Below are 24,017 nucleotides of genomic sequence, written 5' to 3' on the forward strand. Positions count from 1 at the left end.
CAGATCCGTTTCCAGTTCAACCCACCAAATGCACCTCACTTTGGTGGAGCCTGGGAGCGGGAAGTCAGATCCATTAAGGCTGCACTCTATATTACTCTGGGAGCACAGACAGTGACCGAAGAAGTCTTGCAGACAGTCCTGATTGAGGTAGAGGGAATCCTCAACTCCAAGCCACTGGGCTATGTGTTGACAGATGTAGCCGATGTGGATCCCGTAACCCCCAACTACCTCCTCATGGGGCGGCCCGACTCTTCGCTTCCTCAAGTGGTGTACCCTGAGTCTGAGATTCTCAGTCGAAGAAGATGGCGGCACAGTCAGGTGTTAGCTGACCAGTTTTGGACGCATTTCATACGGAACTACTTGCCTTTCTTGCAATCAAGGCAGAAATGGGTAAAGGACACAAAGAACCTCACTGTGGGTACAGTGGTGATGGTAATTGACCAAAGGTTACCTCGTGCATTGTGGCCCGTGGGACGAGTCACAAAGACCATTAGGAGTGTCGATGGGAAAGTGAGGACTGCTGAGGTGCAGGTAGACGGGAGGACCTACACCAGACCAGTGGCCAAGCTCATTGAGCTGCCAGCCATACCGGATAATGCCTCGACAGCAGCTCCTGTGGATAGTTGAGCCTTTCCAGGAGATAATTCACACCGTGAATTATGGGGCGGCTGTGCAAAAGGCTCAAGTGATGTGAACATGGACAGAGCATGTACAGCGAGTGTTCGTTCAGACCACGCCCCTTTCTGACATGTTGCGACATGCCCTGGCTTGTAGAGAACGGCTGTCAGTTTAGTTTCAGTTTCAGTTAAGCTAATCTTCGCATTGTGTTCGTGTGCGTCAGTGACCACAAGTAAGTTGAAACTATATCATATAGCTAAGTTTATATTAGTAATTTATGTTAAGGTTTATAGTCAGTGACAGCCTTTATATCTGTTGTATGTGTAACTTATATGTTATTCTCATTGTGGTTACGTTTCGGGACATGTTTAGCACTGTTTATTTAAGTGACTAGAGATAGTTATTCAGTTAACTAAATTGTGTTTATGTAAGTAATATTGATGTTTATTTCCTTTCATTTAGAACCACACCTACACTGTAAAGTTTATGAGAAATAGTGCCTGTGCATCTGTATTTTAGAAGTATATTTATTAAAACCATTCAACGACTATCCCTGCCTTCCGTGTCCTGACTAGACACCCCATATTGTTGACAAATTTCCTTAACCAGTAGATCTCCATTACACCACTAGCACACGGACTAGCTCACGGATCCCGCTAAACATGGCTGTGTCTTTGGTGCACTTCACCGCCTTCTTTCAGGGAGAGGACAAAATCGTTGAAGTTGGTGAAAACCACGGGTAAGTCAACTTTATGGGGTGACGTCACATAGGCGACATGTAGTCTTTCTCGTTATGTCTTTTCCACAACTGCTAGCTGAAGAATCATACCATATACTGTCAAACTCGTAACATGAAAAGTTATATAAAAAATTCACAGACAACATATGTTCACATTCATGGCACAATTCAAACGGGACCAGAAAATAATTATTTTCTCCCATTCACTTGCATTGACGGTTTTTCAACTTTGAGGTCCAGCGGGGTTTTGCAGAAGGGGCGGGACTTACCAGCTCTATACAGTTAAGGAAATATATCAACCTTGAAACTGCATAGGCCCACAGGACATTGCAAACATATCAACAGTCTAAGCGAACTGAGTTGGGTAGACGTGTTAATATAGCATAATCAGACTGAGAACAGCCTAGCCTGTAGGGCAGGCACTTCTAGGTTATAGAACCATACAAATGTAGACAGGGAGGCCCAGCCTGCTGCTATACAAATGTCTTGAAGTGAAACCCCACTTGTCCAGGCCCACGACGAGGCCATGCTTCTAGTTAAGTGGGCCCTAACACCCAAGGGGCAATCCGAGCCCTTGGATGCATAAGCCGACGCAATAGCGTCTACTATCCATCTGGACAGGGTCTGTTTCGAGATGGCTAGCCCTTTAACGCGGCCACCGAAAGAAATGAAAAGCTGCTCTGTCTGCCTGAAGACAGCAGAACGTTCCACATAAATCCTCAAGGCCCTTACTGCACTGTAAAAACTAAAGGAGCCTCAAATATCCTGTTGGATACTCAAGGAACTTCAAAATGTAATTTAAGTGCTTCAAAGCTCTTTCTCCTATAGTAGAGTTACTGGAGGAGCATTGACAATCTTTGAGGTTCTTGCTGGAACTTATGGGATCCTTTAAGCACTTTATATTTAGTTCAGAGGTTCTGGAGTCACCTTTTCATTACTATGAGACCTCGAAGTGCTTTGGGGGAAAATAGAGGAACTGTAATGCGATAAAAGGGTTATTGGAAGATCTTTTAACATTTAAGTGGTTCCTGGAAGATCTCTTATGTTAAAGCCAGCATCTGGAGGAACCCAATGGTTCAGTGAGGCCAGAATGAGATTATTATTATCCTATTATTATTATTATAGGCTACTTAAGTTTGATTCAGTAGCCTATACATACCCAGGTGAAAAAGAAGTCCTATTAAAAAATGTACTTGAGTGTTTTCTAGTAGGCCTACAATACAAATATAGCCTACTTTAATGCATTTTTAATACATTTAACAGTGGCCTACGTCTTTTTCACCTGGGTAGCTTACATTTATTTAGTATAGGCCTATTTTATTGATTAATTTAAACCTTAAAAAACAACACTAAATAATAATAATATTAATAATAAGAATTCATTAATTATTATTGAATAAATAATAGTAATAAAATAATAATTTTACCTACTTCTTCATAAATTATTATTTGAAGAAGAAGAACCCGGAGGAGAAAGGTTTTATTGTGTCACGAAACTGCTGTCGTCGCTTCAGTGATGCTCGCGCTGCTCGCGCGCAACAAAGCTCAGCTGATCGTCATCCTGTTTGAAAGTAACGGCTCCCCACATCAAAGCCTGCCGCAGCTTCCGCCGTTTGTTCGTCTCTCCATTACAAGGTTTGTAAACTCGCCAAATAAATATAAATACAGAGTCTACTTACTATATATTCAAACACACATATATAAGCTAAATTTATTATACATTACTACGTTTTTACAGTGTTTACCACTCGTTTATTGCACAGTATCTGGTATGAAGGTTTTAGCCGCGATGCTAACTAACGAAGAAATGGAAATTATTGACTTATTGTCTTAGATTGATTTAGTCATTCAATTCAACATATTCTGTACAACAGTGTCTTCAAATTGCTGATAACTAATTTAGCATTGGCGTTTGTTATGAATAACAAAAGCAAGTTAATATAGTTTGGTCTGTTTTTGTTTAGCCTAACTTTAACAGGTGCCCTCATTCTCTCAAATACAATTTTAAAGCCATTTACTGGTCAATAAATATTATGTTGTGAATAATCAGCTTTGTTCCCAGAATAACCAGTAACTTAAATTTCTAAAATAATCTGAACATTTCAGTGGCAACATTGAATTACAGTAAGTTACCTGCACCACATGCAAGTAGGCTACTTTATTACTATGAACTTTCTCTATGTGAAATTGTATTGTTTGACTGTGTACTTGTGTTTTTTAATCAGTTATTCTCTGAAAATCTTCCCTCATGCTCTCAAATCTCATTCATGTTACTCAGAAAAATAATATCACAGGTTTGGAGCCAATAATGCTATGCATTTTTTATAGGCCATACCTTAATCATATGAATTTGAATATAAGACATTTGAACCCTGAATTATAACTTCAAGTTCTTTTTCTACAAAAAAAAAAAAAAAGGAAAAAGCTATTATATGGCTTCATAAGACTTACAACACAACCCATAACACATGAGTTGTGAACTCATTAATTATTTTTAGGATCTTTTCTGGGACATTTTTGGAGCTTAACCATTTTTACATAAATTGTTGCATTGAATTGAGCTAGACAAGTGTACATAAGAATGGTTTCATGAATGAATTACACCATTTTTTTCTGCTTGTGTTTCATGCAGTGAAAGCGATCGGTGACTGGGGCTGCATTATGCCTGAGATCTGCTTTTGGGTTCCACAGACAGAAAGTCAAACAGGTTTGGAACGTCACAAGGCCGAGGAAATTATTTAATTTTCACAACTATCACTTTAATAACATTACTAACAGTAAATTTTGTACTTTGCAGGGATCTCGATAAGCTGTAAGTTTGATCAAGAATAAAAATCCTCCTGTAGACCTGTGCCCGGTTGCATAAAGCACCTTAAGTTTTTCCCTTAAGTATGATACTTAAGGGGCGATTTCCCCTTACCTAAGAGAATAACTTAAGGGTGTTGCATATAATCTCTTAAACGGTTCTCTTAGGTAAGGGAAACATTTAAGTGTTTCACAACAGCGATCCTGGATTCACGTTATAAAAGTCTGTTGTTGCCATAGATACGCAAAACACTAACATGCCGCGTCGCGTCTAGGACAACTCGAGGTATCGCACACCGGACGCGCACTTTCTCAGTTTATGGACACAGCAATATTGTTATGTTTAAGGACATTATGGAATTAAGATAATGTCTGTACGTTATGTTATGACTGTACTGTACAATTAAATATAATCGTTGCTAAGTCTGCAGTCACTTTACCTCAGAGTGTCCTTTAACTGAATGAATTGAGAATATCACCTGAAGATCCGATACACACTAATTGTACATTTATTGAATGGTAGCCGATTTATGCACGTGGAAAACATCTCCCACTACCATCTGAAAACTCAAAACAGATTAGCTCATAACACTAGTATATGGGGCACAGAGTAAGTAAAAGTAAATCGCTAGTTAATACCACTAACAAGGCTCAAAATAGCCTCACACTAACACGGTAGCATAATGAGGGTCCCTACATGCAAACCGAAGCATTGAGAACTTTGTAAGTGTACAGACAGTTTAATAAGAAGATACTTTATAAAGACAGTACATTACGCGTTTACAGACAGGATCCATCTTACTACTAGTGTTATGAGCTAATCTGTTTTTAAAGATAAAACTCTATACATTCGATTTTCATGAAAACGCATCGCAGGGAACGATCGACTCGGTAACCATGTGTTAATTACCCCTAGGTTCATTTTTCACTGGATTTGTCCTTTAAGGGTTTTTTTCTGCAACAACCTTAGGTTTAAGGGAAACATAAGGGCGAACTTAAGGGAAAATTACACTTAAGGTGCTTTATGCAACCGGGCACTGAAAATCACTGAAGTGCCTGGACCATCCACCAGAAAAGAGGAAAAACAAACAGAAAATGAACCTGATGCACCTTTTCACTTTTCTAACTCTTTAAGTACCTCACATGTCCCTTGTGAAGATCTTATAATTGATTGCATTTTATGTTGCAGCGAGTAAAGGTGCGTCACATTTGTGAATTTTGTGAAATTACACTGGCAAAAAGGTCCATTGACTATTGTCAGCAGTGTAGCGATGTAATGTATGAAGCACCACACAAAATTGCTGATCGTGTGGATTCTTATTGAAATGACTGAATTCACCAGTGAACATTCACAGAACAACAGATAATTTTACTGCACCTTAACTCTGTTAAAATGGAAAATGTTTTTTGCTTGTTGTGACATAAGGAATACTGTTTCCGGGTCAAAGCCTCTACTTCTACTTGTACTACCATCTTGTTTCTAGATATTGAGAATACTCAACAACCATTTATGGGAACTGTTGATTCGAGTCACACATTTAAGCTTTTCAAAAGCCATAGTGTACATTACAGTCTCCAGTCTCACGGCATCCCAGACTTCAACATTTTATGATTCAAAATAGCTGAATAACTAACCATCTGAGATTTTGGAATAGAGATAAAGGTTAAGATCATAATTTTCAGGAATATTACAGCACAATGAGTGTATATTAGCACTGTTTGTTGTTTGTTTTTGGCATCTTATAGAGCTTTTGGACTTGGAAACAGTGGCGTCAGACTTAAGCGGACTGAAACACGTTTTAAAATTAAGTGAAGATGGACATTTTTAATTAGTCAAAATTTTAAATAAAATTACATTGATTTATTACATGGAACATGTGTTTTCCATGCATTTTGTTGAGATGTCCTTTCTTTGTGTAGCCTATTGTATACATATGGTTGATTATTCATGTTACTTGTGTATTATACAATTTTTTTGTGTGTGTATTCATTGATATTAATCTATTACTAGCTTTTTTCCCATGGTAATGGAAGTGTATGTATAAAAATGAATATAAAATATGTAATAAACAATTTTGTATTTGGTTCAATTTGTTTATTATAATAGAAGTCAAAGGTAACCATAGAAACAACATGAAATTAAATATTTAAAAAAATGAAATTTGGTTCCTGGAGGCACCCAAAGTGGTTCCACACAGTGCCTTATATAAGAGTTCCTCAGGAAACCTGTGTGGTTCCTCAGAGAACCACCCCTTTTTAAATGGTGCCTAGAGGATCTACAGACGGTTCCGCTGGTGTGAAGTGAAGAACCCCAAAAGGTTCCTCCAGGCACCTTTTATTTTTACAGTGTATACGATTAATATTTTAAAGTGTTTAAATCTGTTTGATTTTGAAAAGTTAGGTTTACGTTCACTGTGGTAAACTCAAACACATGGCGACTGCATTGGACAACTGAAAATTGATATACTAATGTTTAGACACTGTCGCAAGGGGAATGCCACAGTGTGTCTATGTTCAGTGGCTTCTGTCGTGGTCACAGTTGTTACCGTTCAGATTTGGTGGCTACCACAGTAGTCACATGGACTATTTTAACGATGTCTTTACTACCTTTCTGGGCCTTGAAAGTTGCAATGACGTTGCTGCCTATGGCTGGTTCAGAAAGCTCTCGGATTTCATCAAAAATATCAATGTGTGTTCCAAAGATGAACGAAGGTCTTACGGGTTTGGAACGACATGAGGGTGAGTAATTAATGACAGAATTTAAATTTTTGGGTGAACAAACACTTTAAACAATCAAAATTCATCCAGTGAAAACAATTATGAAATCGATTATTGCCTCAACCTTGAAAGTTGATTTAAATCATTTTTGTAGATTTAAATTTTGTGATATCAACTTTAAATTTAGAACACAACTTGGTTAGACACATGGCTTAGATTTTTTTCTAGCAATTTTAGTGTACAAAATTATTTGTAAAATATACATTTTGTATAAAACAAAAAAATGTTCAGGTAAATTTGCGTTTTATTCATAAGGTTTTTCAACGCTTTTTATTTTAAGTGTTTTATTCATTTAAAAGGTGTTTCTCAATTTATTAAAAGTGCTTTTTCTTCTAAAACAGTGGAAGGTTGAGTTTATAACCCTGTTTTGAATCTAGACGGACTACTGACAGATTCACTGTCACTAGGTCCAAAAAATATGCTCAGTTGTGATGAAATAATCCAGCTGATCCTCCTCATATTTTATGTCTCTCATCAGGGTCATTGTGAGACCATGGATCCTGCGGTCACACAGTATGATGGGAACAGTGCCAAAGTTCTTGACACTCCCCTACAGCCAATAACCTACAACTCTCCACCCATTTGCTGCTGCTGTTCATCGCCGAGGTATATGAGTCTGAACCGGAGTACAGCAATACATATGTCTCTGCAGAGCACAAGGCGAAGGAATTAAAATCAAAAGCCAATAATCAGAAAAATGGATCCCAGCAATCAACCCCAAAGTGCCTGGAATTCATCTGAGAAATCAGGAATGCTGCAGCCTAAAACACCACCACCAGAATACCATGACAATCCTGCTGGATACCCTCCATCCTTTCCAAGCCAGCCAGTGCACCAGGGCCCCTATGCCCAAGGGCCATATCCAGGGCAATCTGTGGTCGCCATGCAGCCTACAGTTTTTGTGACCGCCGCTCCACTGGCCAATCCAGTGCCAGATTACCTGTGTTATTCCATCTTTACCATGCTGTGCTGCTGCTTACCTCTGGGCTTCGCTGCACTAGTTTACTCCTGGTCTGTAAGTATTAGTCCATGTTATTTCCTTTAATTATGAACTATTTATTTAATTACTTGAGTCTTTATATAAGCATAATCAAAGATTACAACACATACAAAAATCCACAAAAAATGATGTTCATGTGATAGAGAAGTCAAAATATATTAGGCATGTCTTTACCATGTTTACATGTTAGTAAGGGGGTGTACGTACCTTGCTAAAGTAGTTCCAGGTGTAATGCGCGTCACGGCAAGAGTGCAACCCTCACTCTCAAACAGTGAAATACGGAAATGAGCGTGAGGGGAGCGCACCGTTTCTAGATTTGGACCAGTGACCAGAAGATTAGACTCGCTCAAGAGACGGCGTCAACAAGGGGAGAAGGAAATTACAACACTGGCTGCGTTAGAAACAGGTAAGGTGTATTTAGGAAAATGATAAATTAAAAAAAGTAAAATAAAGCAATCAAATTCAAAACATCATCACCACATAACACAAAGGAAAATAATGACCAGTATGGCAATAAAGACTTGTTTCAAACCAATTAAAATGTTACCTTCTTGTAACGCTTATTTATATAGATTTATATTTCCTATTTAGTTTGTATGTTTCTCTCTTTTTAGTGACCTACTTAGATTCAAGCTAATAAAGTTAATTGACCCTTTCTCTATTAATATGTGTAAATTTATTTGTACCTATTTATTCAAATTGTTTCTAATTGGCTTATTTAATGTAGAGAATAATTTTAAATTTGAATACAATTCTTCCAAATGATAACCCTTTGAAATACCCTTTTTACTCTTGTTCTCCAGAAGAAAATAAATAAAACCAAATAATTAAATGAAATAAAATAAAATACAGTAAAATTTGAAAGTAGAAAATAACAGTAGGGAAAACAGTAGGGACAATAAAATCACTAATCAATTTTACTGCTCACAATAACAGTCTCAATATGAATTAGGATTTCACTAAATCTCAGTTCTAGTTCAATGCTGCTTGCACAAGATCCTTCTTCCGCAATTGAGTTCTGAGCAACACAGTCAGAGCTGCCAACTCTCAAACCGGTGTGAGACTCACGTGATTGACACTTTTCACACGCTCTCACGCCCCACATCCTTTTCTCACGCACAGAAAAATCGTGAAGCAAAGAGACCGACAGACTAGACAGAGCAGGTTACTTATGATATAAAAAAAAGAAAATGGGAAAAAAGAAAAGACCCAACCTTGCAAAAGACGAGGCCAAAAATACAATTAGACATTCCTTTTTAAAAAAATATACATCCTTACAGCAGTTAATCTGCATACAAACAACATTCAACATTTTTTACTTCATTTTCATCTAACTTCAACACAGTGAATTTACATAGATGTGCTAAGAGCAATTTTCAAATGACGCGCTTAGGCCAGAGTTAAATTAGGCTGTATTTAACTCTGAAACATTTGTTATTTAACACATTCACGCAATATTCTTCCCATTTTAAAACAGAAGATTAACTCTCATACAACTGCATATAACACATCAGCATTTAATATTTGAACACCATTTGTCAAACATTTATACAAAAAAGAACCTCAGTAATAGAGAATTTGGTAATTTCACTTACCAAGAGAGCTCAATTTTTCAATTATGAAGTTTTCAGAAAGGCAAAACTCCAACTTTAGGCCTGTATTTTCCCTGTAGCATTCGCGTAATCAATCACACATTCACCCGTAATCATTGACTGATGAAATTCAACTTTTATTTTAAAGTCTCTCTGTCAATTCTCTGATACAACTGTTAGTTTGTTCGTTCTAATTCTATTTTTTCTTCTCTTCTTTTTAGGATCGCGCCAGACGCTTCTCTCTTTCGCAAGGAGTGTGGCATCTTCTGTGTCCTCCTGGCTCCTCCCATTAAGGCGGGGCTAACTTCCCACTCGTCTAATTGGACCAATCTTCATCTTATTAAATTAAATAACTTTTCTAAATGAGTTTTATGTTTTTAATTTATGTATTTTCTTATTTTCTGTTCACAGATTTTAATAATATAAAATAATAATTACATATTCATGAGTGTTAGTCTTTTTTCCCTTTTTCTTACATCAACAGGATTTCTTTAGCCTGGTTAAAACCAGACCATTCTCAGTAGTAACTGAGTTATGGTCTGGCAAAGCTTCATTAATAACTCATTTCAAAGGGGCGTCACCAACGGACGTCGCTCAAATGCCTCTGGGCGCAATTGGATAGACCTAAAACCAATCAGAGCGATCGTCATCGTGTAAAGCCATATGCTGCGTCCCAATTCACCTAAGTTACACTACGCCATAAAAGTATGTACTCTTTTTGTGAAGAAAAGGTATTTACTTTTGAATGTGTAGCAAAAAAGTAGGCAAGCTTTGGGACATACTACTTCGTCATCTTTATCGGACGGATCTGTCGCGTGCATCCTGTCACTTAAACTGCCCTGTCAATCATCTTGTCACAGTTAAAATCCTCTATTAAATCTAATTTAATTTCGGAGAGAAATGTAGTAGCACGTTCATCTGCCAGTGGGTCTTTCATGTCCTCATGTGTTTGCAATTTGAATATAATAATGCATTTAAAAGTTGGTGCTTCACCAACGGACGTCGCTCAAATGCCTCTGGGCGCAATTGGATAGACCTAAAACCAATCAAAGCGATCGTCATCGTGTAAAGCCCGCCTCAACGTTTCTGATTGGTGCCTCGATTTGGACGGATTAGAAATCGGCTCTTTGTCAGACTACTTGCAGAGCAAATCTAAATTTGCCGGAAGTTTGTCTGGGTTTTCCCAGGCTAGGATTTCATTAGTGACCTGGGTTAAACAGGCAGGTTTTGAGTCCTTTCCATATCACTTCGGCAAATGATTTCAGTTATTTCAAAGGTTTTTACAGCATTAAAGAGGAAGAGATAATCGAATTCACTTGCGCTCTGCGCTGCCACTTCAACTGAGGCGCCTATACAGCAATCTGTCACGCCACATTAAAGGCTGTAAAAACGGCATATTGTTGTTGGAATTTCGTGAACAAATGGACAGAATTTGAGAGATGAGACTTTTTTTTCCTATACTAATAATCTTCTGTCCACAGTTCTCTTACTCTGCAAAAGCAAAAGAACGGGGTTAGATAAGGCAACATTGCCATCACACATGTAGTAGGCTACTGGAAAGTCAAATTAATTTGCTTTACATTAAACATGCCTATGTTAATATGTGAAAAACGTACAAGCCAATCTTTTTCAACACAGATGTAGTTCTCTAACAACTGCGATTTTGGATGACTGCATCAGCTAAACTTAAATATTTAAGCTTAACTTGAATGACCTGCCATTTTCAAGAAACTACTTTTCTTGACTTTTTTTGTCAACACTTAACCCATTAATACTAACACTTACTATTCTATTCTACTCTATTTGGATTAAAGTGTCTGCTAAATGATTAACTTGGTTATCAATGTGCATAATACAAATCCAAAAACCTGAATTCAGGAGAGCTATAAATAATATAAATCAAGTGGAAACTTGTTAAATTAACTTTATGAAGTGTATGAAGTTTTTGAAGGGCAGAAACACATGAAACCAGTCTTGATCCATTCAATTGATTGCAACTAAATGGCTTAATAATTGAATAGGCTATTGTATCACTTACCTTAGTTTAATCTCCTTCCTTAAAGTTTTAGTTCACCCAAAACTGAAAATTATCCCATAATTTACTTACCCACAAGCCATAGGTGCAAATGAAATGACTTTCTTCTTTCAGCCAAACACAATCTGAATCTCCATCATAAAAGTAATCCGTACGGCTCCAGGTGGTTACGAAGTCTTGATTTAGTTTTTGGGGTGTACGTGTACTAGAATATGTTTTCATGCTTGATTGTTCAAAAACACATTATTTTCCACATATTTTACATTATTACAGCCCCTCTCTCCCCAGTCTGGCTCAAACACGCCGATTTCGATGAACCCCTTCCTTCCGAAATACAAAATGTGCTGTGATTGTTTAGCTGGCCCAGTGTGTTGTGATTGGCTTCAGAATGCCTTTATTAACCTCCTGAAGCCATATGGATTACTTTTATGATGGATGGATGCACTTTTTGGGGCTTCAAAAATGGTACCGCGCACTCCCATCATAAAGCTTGGAAAATCCTGGATATTTTTTAGTATGACTGATTATGTTTGACTGAAAGGAGAAAGTCATATAGGCTACATGGATGGCTTGAGGGTGAGTAAATTAGTGGATAATTACAATTTCTGGGTGAACAATGCCTTTAAGTGAAATCTCCTAAATCATGCCTGTCACAACTATAGAGACCTGCGCGGGACACAATGATCAGTCCCGCTCCCGCCCGCTCCCGCAGTGTTCAGTACCGCTCCCGCAAAGATTTGTCATTTTTAGTCCCGCTCCCGCCCGCATCTGTGATATTATGTCCCGCTCCCGCCCGCAAATGCCCGCAATACGGCAGGCAGGTTCACTTTCTGTCTCACGAAAGGTCTTGTAAAAAACATGTGTGCGCACATAATTCCTTACCAATACTTGGTAACATATTTATTGGTAAGCCTGCATATGTTCAACCATACAAAACATTAAATTGGCCTCAGTAACTAACGCCAACAAAGATAAACATTAATTGGCCCAATTTCCAATAGGCTTAATTATCGTGTAACATAAAAACAGCCTTAGGCATGGCCTACACATAGGAACATTTGATAAACGGATCATTCTTATCTAGCCTAGACTATAGACTATATCACAGGCCATTTAAACATTTAAAATGTGATCACAAAACACGAAACGGTCCCATATTACGAACAGCATAATATTCACAATAGTAGGCTTACAGTAACCAAAAACAAAAATATAAAATCTGTTCGATTAGGTAGGCTAATATTATTATCTATCTAATATATATATTTATATATTAGGCTAGATAATGTTCTGGTCACATTATAGGCTAGCCATGAACATTCGTAAAACATTGAGACTAAAAAACTATTTGGGCTTTTAGCCTCAGTGCAGGTGTTAAACTGAAAATAGCCTGGGCCTACCATTTAATAATAATAATAAAAATAAAAACTCAGCAGGTCGCTACCAGCATGTCTAAATGAAAATGACAGAATCTCCCTCACAACTACAAATTATGTACGCTATACTTTAACCATTTATATATTTTACTTTACACTCATATTTAATTTGCGGGAGTGCAGCGTATCATCCCTCCCGCCCGCACCCGCAAGTGCACCTCCATCATCCCGCCCGCGCCCGCAATGACCTTTCAAAATTTGTCCTGCGCCGCACTGTTTTGCATCGGGAGTGCAGACCTCTAGTCCCAACCACTTGGTTGGGCTACATTACAACTTAGGATGAAGATCCATAAGCAAACCAATTTTTTGAGCACTCAGATCAGTTAAATGAAAGGTTTCTGGCAACCTTTAGGATTTGCATCGACATTAACATTAAATTACATTATTACCAATAAAAAAATTAAATGTTTAAAATGTATACATTTGATGACATCATGTTGTTGTGACTTGGTTTTAATAAATAAACATAATTTTGTTTGCTTGTTAAAGTAGATAGTGTTTCACCTTTGAGAGGAAACTTTATACAGTTTGTTGAACTATAAGAAAACCCATCCACAAAGTGGAGTTTGCTCCCTCATTTGAGAATTCCCCCCTGTGCCATTGGCTCAAAGAAATTCAGAATGAGAAAAGAGGTTAACATTATGTTTTACTATTGTTTTCACAGGCTCGAGATGCCAACATCTCAGGACAACAAGCATTAGCAGAGAAGAACTCCAAAACGGCATGCACCCTGAATCATGTCGCCCTTGCTATTGGGCTTGTTGTCACTGTATTTGTGATTGTCTACCAGGTTATTTTTTTTTAAGAATAACAACTTTTAGAGCTGTCATGTTTGGATGCAGATTACAAATAGATTTGGTTCTCTCCATTTGAAATGTTATTTGCTCAATGAATCATTAAAACATAAGCCGATTATGGTATGTTTAAAACAATGTAAGCTTTGATTGGCCAATTAAATTTGATCATGAAAAACAGTTTTTATACACTTGTCTGTTATGTTTTTCTTTATTACTGTGCATATTTTTTAAGAAACTGTTATGGGTAGATTTAGAAGTAAGAGTGGGATTAGCGGCTCAAAATATATATTTTTTAATTTTATAATGTTACTAAAATTTTAATTTTACTTACACATTTCTGTCCATTACATTTCATATTATTTTTATATCCTCTATAAAATGGTTATGTTTGGGGGTAGGGTTAAGGGATCTAAAATGTATTTATTTTGATTTATTTTACTTTTTTGTTGTTGTTGCTGTAAATACCTAATGTTTACATTAAACTTTTGTAAATACGTCCATATTGTAAGTTTCACCATCTATCCAAACGTACAAAAATGTACATTTTCTAAAGTGACACTGTTTGACAGCGACACCAGGGGTTAAAGTTACAGCGGATTGCGGCGTCTCTTTTGCCTCCCTGAGCCCATTGAGTTTGAAAGTGTGGGATCGGTGGGGGGTAATTGAGAACGAATGGGGAAAGGTCACAGGAGAGGACGCTGTTCATCAGATTGTACTACCCACATATACTGCATGTGTTTAATGTGTCTTCAAGATGAAAGATCTTTTTAGAAACCCCCATTGAATTTAACAATGTGAGGATAAAATAATAAATGAAAATATGACTTCAGTTATTACATTTTAGCAGAAGAGTTTGTCTATAACTCTATAAACCAAGATGTGCAAAACACGTTTCACCACATTTGTGCAGGAAGTGATGTGTCAGACAGTTTAACAACTACACCTTCCTGAGAATTTATGAGAGGTGAATTTCGTCAGACAAGCAAACAACCAAAAATAGCACAAAGATTGTTAGTTCCCAGTGATCAACCAACTTCAACATAAGTAAAAATTGTATGAACAGGAACCTGACAGGAGGAACCAGAAACAAGAGAAGGAAGATTTAAAAAAGAATTTATAAAAACATGCTCAGGAATCATTAAATCATATGTCTCCTGGTATTTCATTTTCCTGAACTCATGAAGCTACATGTTGATTCCACCAAGTTATGTTTGCAGTCAAACTAGAAAATTCAAGTAAACAGGAAATCTGTGCCAAAATTCTCTCACTCCTCCCCTTACAGTACAACACAACCCAGCTACCAGTAACCAGACGAAGAACTTGATACACATAACAGATCAATCTTCACCTGACCACACACCAGAGACAGACGTACAGATCTTTCTTATTCCTTCAGGGCTGCAGGAAAAATATCAAAGAGAAACATGGATCCCAAAAAGTCTCCAATGGAAGTAGGGCAGTCTTTACTTCCAGTTCAGCAGGACCCTCCACAATACTCCATTGGATTCCCTCCCTCTGAGAGTTATTCCAGCACTTCAGGTCAACCTGCGCAGCATTATGGAGCTCCGGCAGCATCTGGCCAGTACATGCAAGGGCCACATCCAGGGCAGACTGTGGTCACTGTGCAGCCTCCAGTTAATGTGTCCTTCACTCCACTGACCAATCCAGAGCCAGATTACCTGTGCTATTCCATCTTTACCCTGCTGTGCTGCTGCTTACCTCTGGGATCGGCTGCTCTTGTTTACTCCATCACAGTAAGTATTGGTTCATACACCTGTTTCACCTCGCTTAGCACATTTACAAATGATTGGCCTACTCTTCAAAATGAATAAATAATTTAACCTTTATTTTTAAAATAATATAGGGCATAAATATTGTTTTGAAATTGTTTATAGAGCACCGTTAAAATTACTTTAAATTAAGGGCTAAACAAGACGTCAGGGTCATGATTCATGTCAGTATGAAGTAATGTGGAACTGAAACAGACAATAGAGACAGTCAAAATAATGAGGTCATAGTTGTACTATATTAACCATGGTTCATATTTCAGAGTTTAAATATGTAAAGAATTACTTAAATCTTCAGAAAGTCTTTATTGTTTACAGCCTGCATTTTTAATGATTAGGCCTATTTAATGTCATGGATCAAGGTTGAATTTAAATCAAAAAGAGTTTGCTATTTGAGTTTGCTGTTTTGTGGCTTCCAGTAACTTTCGTTTTTAAAGAAAGGGTGTGGCTCGCTAAAAAATAAAGGTTACAAAAGGGTGTTTTCGCAGTGATGCCATATAAGAACCACTTTTGGTTCCCCAAAGAATATATTTTAGTGAATAGTTCTTAAAATAACACATTTTTATTAGTTTGAAGAACATTTAAAAAATCTAAAGAAACTTTTTCACTATAAAGAACCTTTAGTGCAATGGAAAGATTCCATGGATGTTAAAGGTTCTTCACTGAACCATTGGTGTCGATAAAAAACTCTTATTTTTAGGAGTTCATCGTTCAAAAACAACTTTGTGAATTGCTGTCAATTTACAGTAGATCCTTTCTCTCTTTTGAGTAAAAAACATAACAAAATAATAAACTATGCATTACGGAAGTTTAAATTACAGAAGTCATCTAGCTATCACACTGCTATCGCTTGTTTTCTCCAATACTTTAGGCCTGTATTCTCCTTATTCTTAACTTAAGAGCCATTATAATTGTGAATGTTCAAGGCTTTAGGTGTTAATTATTTTCTCAGTTAGGCTATTTTAGCTGTGCAAAAACAGTTTATTATGGTGATTGACGTTGTAAACAGGTATTTCTTTCAATATTATTTTAATTTATTAACGTAGCCTACTAAGCACACTAGTTTGTAGCACAAACAGTTTTAAGTCAGTCACACAGACGAGAAGCGCCATGCTTAGCTGCGGTTGATGAAAAGGAAGCCTCTATAATGTTTAAAAATTAATAATACAGAATTAAATAATATAGACCACGTGCTTTAAAATAGTATAAACTGCTAGTTAAAAAATAAATAAAAAACCTAGTCAGTTTTATTAAAATTTAAGGTGTGTTCGAAATCGGCTGTGGGTGGATGTAACCGATCGGGCGAGAGTTGTCGCGTGCAGGAGGGGAGGAGCTGAAACCGGAGACGTGAATTCGGACACTTTCCGCAAATATTGTGTATATGTGTAAATATTGCAAAACTGCAAATATAGCCTAATGCACTCCAAGCACTGATGTTTAAAAACTTTTCAGCTACTATAAATCAAGTATATAATAATATGTTATTTCTCATTTTCTTCTTAGTTTATAGAGTAGCATTTTGTGTTTTCTTATTGTGTTTATATTCTGACCTGTGAAGACCTTTGATTTAATTTTATACATGTCACTTAAGAAAGGTTTTATACCAATATTTGTAATATTATTGTAATTTACTTTCACAGACTCGGGATGCTAACATGTTTGGACACCAACCAATTGCAAGCAGAAACTCCAGAATGTCTCGCATCCTTAACCATGTCAGTGTTGCTTTTGGCCTCCTCATCTGGTTGATCACTGTCATCTATATCATTCTTGCTATCATCGCAGTTACAAAAATTAGCAATGCCATTGACAATAACTATAAATATGGACCATATTATAGACCATAAGTGTAAGAAATATCATGGTAGGACACCAGAAAGCTATAGATGGTGAGGGAACATGAACATTTTTTGAATACTGTAGTAAACTATTTGAATTTTGATAGGCATGTTGGACCTACAAACACACTTCCAGATACATACGCACGCACACACCTACACAGAAGCCCAAAGCGCAGAGGACGGAAAGGACGCAAGAATGCCCATATATGAATGAATGAATATGAATGAATGAATGAATGAATAGTTTTTATTATTGTGTCTTGCATACTACTGTATGCCCAGCCCTAATGGGCTTGTAAGACACCAATACCACCAACAAAAGACCAGTTGTCAGACAGTAGGCACAACATACATGAACTTATTTGAATAAACAAGCCTGCCGCCTCATCCAGGCTTTACAAACAAAAGTAGCCAATTTAAACACATTCAAATTAAACAACCATTTCATCTTGTCGTCATCACTAATCCAGAACATTTCAGGCTTTTTAACAAACAATTCACCAAATAATACATTTCTAAAATCATCGTACCGTGGGCAATATAACACAAAATGAGTTTCATTTTCAACCTCTCCTAACTCACACAGTCTACAGAGTCTGTCCTCTTCAGGAGTTTGAGTGAACCTAAGGCCAGGGGAAGGATGCCAGTTCGCAGCTGAGCCACCAAAGATCGTTGGTTCCTTGTCAAATTTGCCTTTACATACAACTCTGTTTCATATACATCTTTAATTTGTAAGTAAGTCCTTAGCTTTGGCTTAGCCATAATCCCAATCAGCCATTTATGTTTAAAATTTGACATCAAAATGGATCTGATGTTATTGACGCTACAGGGCAAATAATTACAGAATACGTACTGTAGTTGTACATCAGCAAAAACAGTCTGGAGCTCTGCAGCCCAGGGGGACTTATTCTTACTCCACAGAAAAACTTTTTTTGCTACTCTATTTTCAGGTAATTTAATAAGTCGATTCCAAAGTCTAGCCATTTCACAATTCCTTTGGACTGATCCAGGAACCCAGCCCATATATGGGAAACAATGTTGTCACCAAAAACCCACTCGACTGAGGTTGATGTGGCAAGATTTATTTCCTCTGGAAAAAAACCAAGAAATTGCATAGGAACAATGTAACCCAGTTCCATATAAATATGACTGCATTTTTGACTGTTGTTCGTTGCATTTTTGATTTTGATGTTGTTTGCATCCCTGGGGAGAAATTAGTTCTCTTCTAGCTCAGTTTTCAACTGAAATTATTTTTGCTTAAATTGCTCTGCTGTATTATTATAACTTGAGAAACCTCGGATGAGAACAAGTTATTTTTTACTTCTATTGCTTGAACTGCTTACAAGGTAATTAGCCTGTGTAATATTCACTCATACAGCACTGCCCTGTTGAGATTGGATAAGCTGAAGTTTTATAACCTGTAACTTTTTGATGATTTGCTACAAATATCCTTGTGTAACCAGTATTTTATCTTTTGTTTAAATAAAATTTTATTTCATAAAGACAAACACTGTTAAGTTTTACTTCAGCTTACAAAGACAGTTCTATTAGTGATAGACAGATCATTACAATAATCTTTGCAAGACCACCCAAGTGAAAAAAAAAATGTACTTGATTGTATTTCAAGTATATTTATATTTCCGATAGTATGTTGAAAATGTACTTACACAAATTGTACTTTTTGTAAATATATAAAATGTATACTGGCATCACGCTTTCATGCTAACACTTTTAACACACTTTGAAATAATTAAACTATATTACACTTTTTAGAAATATATTATACTAAAATATACTTGAAGTGAAAGTTATGTGTACTTTCTAAAGTGTACTTATTTGGAAAAAAATTAACATAATTTTTGATATATTTAAAATTGTATGCTCAAAATTGTCATTGTAACATAGACTGAAAGCATACTTTAAAATAACATTTTAAAATAAAAACTGTAATATTAAGTTTGAGTGTATTTTAAGTTAGATTTTAGTCTAATTATGAAGTGAAGTTATTCACTCTAGTCAGGACATTCTTTTAGATAGTGTTCAATAGTATTACTATGAAAATGCCCTTAACCCCATTTATGAAATTTTGTGATGCGTGTAAAGTACACAGATAGCAGTTATTGCAGCTGTTCTGTAATGTTTAATCAGTTTTACAAAAAAAATATGATACGTCTTACACACAAAATGACATTAAACAAAACATTAAATGCACACTTCAAAAGTACAGGTGCACAAAAAATGTGTGTTATGCTGAAAAGCAAGTGGTTTAAAGTTGGTGCAGTGCTACATTATGATTTAACAGATAGCATCACCCATATTGCAACAGACAAGATAATACTGTCTAAATTAAGCAAAAAAATGAAGTTCACTCACACTGTGTTAGCATTGTCACAAGTGTTTAAAAAAGAACATTTCATTGGTATTGTTTAATGGAGAAAAAGCGGGGCTACTGCAAACAAAAAGTCGCTGACAGTATTCATGCGTATACTGTAGGACTGATGGTCGGTTTGGCGTTGATGTCTGTAAGCTCCCCAAGAATTTTAGTCTCTTTCAACATTGTTGGGAAGTGGAATGACACACATTTTGTCCTTACTTAACCATTACACATACGCTCGAGTGATTGGGGATGCACGGCAAATACATTATGGGTGTGAGACACCTCATTTATGAATGTGGAAAATATATTTAACTAAGCATCTCTCCTTTCCTCCACTCTTGGCAAGCTCTTTTACTAAAATACAGAAGTTGGTGGATGTGGATGAGGCCCCATCATCAGATGTAAAAGGGTCATAACTTTGCAGAATGTTCCATCATTTAACTGTACAACTGAATTATTTCTCTTAATGTTCCTCTTACTTAAAATAAGTTTTATGAGTACTTTGTGTAAGAACATAGCAAAATGATTAAGCTTTTAGTGCGTTTAAAATATATTAACTTTATAAACACCTCCTACTGCAATATATTTTAAATATTTATGTATATATCATTTTAATATAAAAAATACCTTTACAATGCAGTACCAACTTATAATGTATTAGAAACATTTGTCAACTATTATTAAGCATTGCAATAAGCATACCTAAAATTAATGTTGTTCACTTTTACTTATTTGTAGGCTACTTGTAAAAGGCTACTTAAAAGGCTGTTGTCCATTACACCTATCCACCTGTAGTGTTTCGGCTGTGAATAATGCACCTATTGTTTCGATAACAATTACAAGAAAATGGGACCCTTATTTCAATGGTATACGGTGGATCCTTATTCAGGAATAACAACTTTTCCTCAAAAATGCCTACAGGGTTACACAATCTTGAAGATTCGGACCTGAATATCTTTTTCAGTTCATCTACATTCAAGACTCGAAGAGATAAAGATCTGCCCTCAGAAGTTACTGGTAAGTTTTAGTTGCTGTTAATAAATAAAAAGTTTATGTTGAGTTTTTTAATCTTAATAAATCTTTTTAAAATCTATGTGGAGACATTTGTCTGTCTTAAAACAACTATAAAACATTGTCCAATGCATCCTCAAAAAACATAATTAGTCATTATAACATGTACAACATTCAAATCAAGTATCAAATCAAGTATATTTGTATAGCGCTTTTCACAATACAGATTGTATCAAAGCAGCTTCACAGTATTAAAATAAAATAATACAACAAAGTTTGTTTCTAGTGGAATTTATTGATTGATAGAATAAAATTAAATATCCCCAAAATATCCCCAACTGAGCAAGCCAAAGGCAACAGTGGCAAGGAACCGAAAAAACTCCATCAAGCGGCCTAATGGTGTCCTAAAACTCCATCAGGTGACCTAATGGAGAAAAAAAAAACCTTGGGAGAACCCAGGCTCAGTCGGGGGCCAGTTCTCCTCTGGCATTTATGAACTAGAGGCCGGATTGTAGTTTGAAACTGTGAGATTAACAATATTATATGAATGCCTGGCTGAAAAGATGCGTCTTTAATCTAGTTTTAAACTGGGAGAGTGAGTCCGAGCAACGAACAGTATCAGGAAGGCTATTCCAGAGTTTTGGAGCCAAATGTGAAAATGCTCTCCCTCCTTTGGTTGATCTGGATATCCTAGGTATGACCAAAAGCCTTGAATTTATTGATCTTAAAGAGCGTGATGGATTATAGGGCGATAGAAGATCCGTTAAATAGACTGGAGCTAAGCCGTTTAGGGCTTTATAAGTCAGTAGCAATACCCTGTAATTAATACGGAACTTTATAGGTAGCCAATGTAGTGATGATAAAATCGGTGTTATATGATCATATTTTCTTGATCTAGTAAGAACTCTAGCGGCTGCATTTTGGACTAACTGTAGCTTGTTTATTGAGGATGCAGGACAACCGGCTAATAAAGCATTACAGTAATCTAGTCTCGAGGTCATGAATGCATGAACTAACTTTTCTGCATCAGAAACTGATAGCATATTACGTAGCTTAGCAATGTTTCTAAGGTGGAAAAAGGCTGTTTTTGTAACATACGAAATATGATTTTCAAAAGACAGGTTACAATCGAGTATAACACCCAGGTCTTTTACTGTAGAGGATAAAGTAACAGGACATCCTACGATGTCAAAGTTGTATTGTGAGAGGTTCTCTGGGCGGTTTTTTGAACCGATAAGTATTACCTCTGTCTTGTCTGGATTTAATAATAGAAAATTACGCGTCATCCAATCTTTTATATCTTTAACACACTCTGTCAATTTGGATAATTTAGCGTTTTCATCCGGCCGTGATGAAATATATATTTGAGTGTCATCAGCATAACAATGGAAACTAATTCCATGTTTCCTTATAATATTTCCAAGTGGCAGCATATATATTGAGAACATTGCATTAACATTATTTTTATTTGCAAAATGAAGCTGTGTATTTATTTCTGTTTTCCTGAACAATTTGGCTTCATTATGATGTAAATCAGGGTTCACCAATCTCGGTCCTGGAGGGCCGCTGTCCCTGCAGAGTTTAGCTCCAACCAGCTCCAACACACCTGTTTGAAAGTTTCTAGTATGCCTAGTGAGACCTTGATTAGCTGGTTCAGGTGTGTTTAATTGGGGTTGGAGCTAAACTCTGCAGGACAGCGGCCCTCCAGGACCGAGATTGGTGAACCCTGATGTAAATGATCTTTGAAAAGTTTGGGGGAAAAACATGTTATGATGACCAAAGTTACTTTGTCTTGAATTGACCAGCCAATTATGGTAGTGTGTGTTGATGATTTGTGTTTATAGTTGTTCAAGCTTGACAACCTTATTGCTGAATGTATGTATATATAATCTCTCTTTTTTTCATATTAATATTTGTTGTTTTTCAGACCAGCTGCTATAGAAGAAAAACTGAAATCTGAGTGCAGAGACAAGCGAAGAGTGTTGTAAGTATGGTTTAATCTCATATCACCTCTGTTGTAGAGATTTTTGAATCAGGCCTATTGAACGGTGATCGACAGTTAGAAAAATGTTAGCAACGTGTTCATTTCAGGTGTCTAATTTGAGTCATTCATGTAAAAATCTGTTTATTTAATTGTTTTGTTTTTTAGTAAAGCTTAAAGTCACTTGTCCTAGTTGTCCTGACATACAATATTTTGCACAACTTGCACAACACTGTAAATTGTGTTGGGCTTCTTCTAATCTCATGTTCAATCTAACTCATAGAGTGCTGTATAGAAATGACAGACAAGAGGATAAAGCTTGATGAGGAGGATATAGTCAAAGCTTTTAAATTTTGCTTTGAAAATGCATTTCTATGCAAATTATTATACACATATTCAAACATGGATACAAAAATGTTAATCATTGGATCATTTTATATAAATTCTTCTTCCCTTTCACAGATCCTGTGATAAAGCATCAGTCCTCAAATACTACAGTGTCTGAACCACAAGCTCCAGTTGCAGAAAAAAGTGAGGCGTACTCAAAGAAGTGATTGTCCACTTGAAGAGGAAGATGTGAAATTAAAACTCTTATGTTCCTTTGGTTAAGCCATTTGTAGGCCTAAGTTTGTACATAATGCATTATTCACTTCTGCACATTGTTTTTCTGAAACTTATTTTTATTTTTTCAGAAAATTGCATTGTGATGCTTATTTAGTGATGTAAAATTCATAGTGTACTTTTCAGTAATGCATGTATAACTGAAATGTTCTATAAAAAAAATAGCTCTGCCTTAAAATTTCACTGATCTTTTTATTTATTTTTTTATGTACTCTTATGTATTTATTTTGTAATGTACACAAAAAGATAATATTAAAGTTTTCTTGAGTTCAAAGTCTGTATGTCTTAACATTTATATATTATTATTTTTGCACTTTTAATATACCATTTTAAATACTGAATACAACAGCTTTATAATAAACTATTAGTGTAACGCTAATTCACTTTTAATGCTATAAATATAGTACAAATATGTTTCGAAGACACTCATAATGAATTTGTAATGTACTTGTACAATTTATTTACAATTAAAATATATTTAGTACAAAATTAGTTGTTCCAAAATAGCATTCTTTAAGTTAACTAATCATGAACACACTTGAAGTATAATGATGATTAGTGTGGCTTCAAATACACAAAAGTATGCTAAATTTTAATAC

General features: G+C 36.1%; 4 long non-coding RNA genes across 4 annotated transcripts; all 4 read left to right on the forward strand.

The window, feature by feature from the left end:
- Positions 1–2,955: 2,955 nt before the first annotated feature.
- Positions 2,956–4,485, forward strand: LOC311067654. Its single transcript, XR_014603254.1, has 3 exons — positions 2,956–2,992; positions 3,990–4,064; positions 4,155–4,485. It is a non-coding gene; the product is annotated as an uncharacterized lncRNA (long non-coding RNA).
- Positions 4,486–7,354: 2,869 nt separating this feature from the next.
- On the forward strand, positions 7,355–14,295 carry LOC311066982. Its single transcript, XR_014603154.1, has 2 exons — positions 7,355–7,955; positions 13,668–14,295. It is a non-coding gene; the product is annotated as an uncharacterized lncRNA (long non-coding RNA).
- On the forward strand, positions 7,977–9,977 carry LOC311066983. Its single transcript, XR_014603155.1, has 2 exons — positions 7,977–8,346; positions 9,754–9,977. It is a non-coding gene; the product is annotated as an uncharacterized lncRNA (long non-coding RNA).
- A 790-nt stretch (positions 14,296–15,085) lies between the features above and the next one.
- Positions 15,086–18,936, forward strand: LOC311067179. Its single transcript, XR_014603189.1, has 2 exons — positions 15,086–15,554; positions 17,228–18,936. It is a non-coding gene; the product is annotated as an uncharacterized lncRNA (long non-coding RNA).
- Positions 18,937–24,017: the final 5,081 nt, after the last annotated feature.

The sequence above is a fragment of the Abramis brama genome (assembly GCF_963993115.1).
Source record: "Abramis brama genome assembly, chromosome: 17".
NCBI lineage: Eukaryota > Metazoa > Chordata > Actinopteri > Cypriniformes > Leuciscidae > Abramis > Abramis brama.